Raw genomic sequence first — 2,500 nt, forward strand, 5'->3', positions numbered from 1 at the left:
GACTCGCCTCCTTGCCCTCGCCCTAGTCCACAGTAGGGCGGTCGGACAGGGTTTTAGAACAACAAAAAACAAAACCACACCGAGACTTGTCCAGGACTTTTTCTTGGAAAGTGTGAGCTCTGGTTCAAGTGCGGAGCCTCCCACAGCATGGACCCGACAGGAGAAGTCATCCCGGCCATCTTCCCCTGCCCAGCACAAAGCCTCCAAGCCTGGCTTCAACTGATCACTCACAAGCATTTTTCTGACACCTCCGTCCTGACTTAGAAATATTTTTTGTTCTAAAAACCCTGTCGACGGAAATCTCCGCGGGTCCCCCCGTTGTATCTCAGACATGGAGTCTTTATGGGCAACGGGGCCGAAGTCACACTGCCAAGGAGTCGCTGCCACCCCGCAGGACATTTCAATCTCGGCCGTTTACAGACTTCCATAAACTGCCCTGCTATGGTCATGGTCATGTCATGTTAAAGATAGGCGACATGACTATGTCTTTTTCAACTCTTAGTTTCTGGCGGAGCCAAAAAAGTCCGGACTATGGTCATCTAATGTTAAAGATAGGATTTTTTTTTTTAAAGTGCTTGGCCAATGACCATGTCCACCAAAAGGCTCGCATTGAAGGTAGACACGACCATGTCCACAACGGGACTTAGTCTCTAGCAGCAAAAACATGGAGGTCACCAAGGACACAAACGGCACACTGCTGCTGAAAACAGAGCCTCCAAACCCCACGAGGGCAACAGGCTTCAAGTGCACTGAAAGTCAGCGACACAAATGGCACACTGTTGCCCAAAACAGAGCCTCCAAACCCCGTGAAGGCAAGAGACTTAAAGTGCATTAAAAATAAAAAAATGTAAGGGACCCACACTGCCTACTCAAGCCCAAAACAGAGCCTCCAGCCCGGCCTGATCTGGCGCCAGGCGCGGGAGGGCAGCATACTTCCATCAGCATGGAAGTCCAGGACTGTAAGGGGACCCACCGCCTCCCCAAGCCGAAAACAGAGCCTCCAGCCCGACCTGATCTGGCGCCAGGCACGGGAGGGCAACAGACAGACTTCCAGGGAAGTGGAAGCTGCCAGGGGTGAATGGGAACTCTGCCCGGGGTGCAGAGCCTCCCACATGGCTTGACTTATTATTTTTACTTAAATATTTTTTTGATCAAAAGACCATGCCCTTAGTAATATGCACTTACCCCCCCAGTGTATCTGTTATCTAATAGCATTATGAGAGCAAGTCACTACTTCATGCCGACCTCCTGGAACTGCCGCTCGGCCACCCAGACCCACTTTGTCCACTAAGGTTTTTTGTGGCTATGGTAATGTATTATTATTATGTGTTTATTTAGCAGACACCTTTATCCAAGTCGACTTACAGAGACTAGGGTGTGTGAACTTTGCATCAGCTGCAGAGTCACTTACAATTACATCTCACCCAAAAGACGGAGCACAAGGAGGTTAAGTGACTTGCTCAGGGTCACACAGTGAGTCAGTGGCTAAGGTGGGATTTGAACCGGGGACCTCCTGGTTACAAGCCCTTTTCTTTAACCACTGGACCACACAGCCTCCAATGTAGCACTATTCTGACTCTAGTCAATTCTATTCTAACTATGGTCATTTAGCTCAATGGTGACTCTGGTCATGTAGCTCAATGGTGACTCTGGTCATGTAGCTCAATGGTGACTCTGGTCATGTAGCTCAATGGTGACTCTGGTCATGTAGCTCAATTTTGACTATGGTCAGTGCGGCAGTGTGGAGTAGTGGTTAGGTCTCGGGACTCTTGACTAGAAGGTCGTGGGTTCAATCCCAGGTGGGGGACATTGCTGCTGTACCCTTGAGCAAGGTACTTTACCTAGATTGCTCCAGTAACAATCCAACTGTATAAATGGGTAATTGTATGTAGAAAAATAATATAATTGTATGTAAAAATAATGTGATATCTTGTAACAATTGTAAGTCGTCCTGGATAAGGGTGTCTGCTAAGAAATACAGTGGCTCTCAAAAGTATTCACCCCCCTTGGACTTTTCCACATTTCATTGTGTTACAACATGGAATCAAAATGGATTTAATTGGGAGTTTTTGCCACTGATCAACACAAGAAAAGTCCATAATGTCAAAGTGAAAAATAAAATCTACAACTTGTTCTAAATTAATTACAAATATAAAACAGAAAATAATTGATTGCATAAGTATTCACCCCCTTTGCTATGACACACCTAAATAAGCTCTGGTGCAACCAATTGTCTTTAGAAGTCACATAATTAGTTGAATGGAGTCCACCTGTGTGCAATTAAGGTGTTTCACATGATTTCAGGTTAAATACACCTGTCTCTGGGAGGTCCCACAGTTGGTTAGTACATTTCCTAACAAAAACTACATCATGAAGGTGAAGGAACATTCAAAGCAAATCCGGAATAAGGTTCTTCAAAAGCACCAATCAGGGGTAGGATATAAGAACATTTCCAAGGCATTGAATATCCTCTCAGAGCACAGTAAAGTCCATTATTAAG

This window comes from Acipenser ruthenus, unplaced genomic scaffold, assembly GCF_902713425.1.
Source record: "Acipenser ruthenus unplaced genomic scaffold, fAciRut3.2 maternal haplotype, whole genome shotgun sequence".
NCBI lineage: Eukaryota > Metazoa > Chordata > Actinopteri > Acipenseriformes > Acipenseridae > Acipenser > Acipenser ruthenus.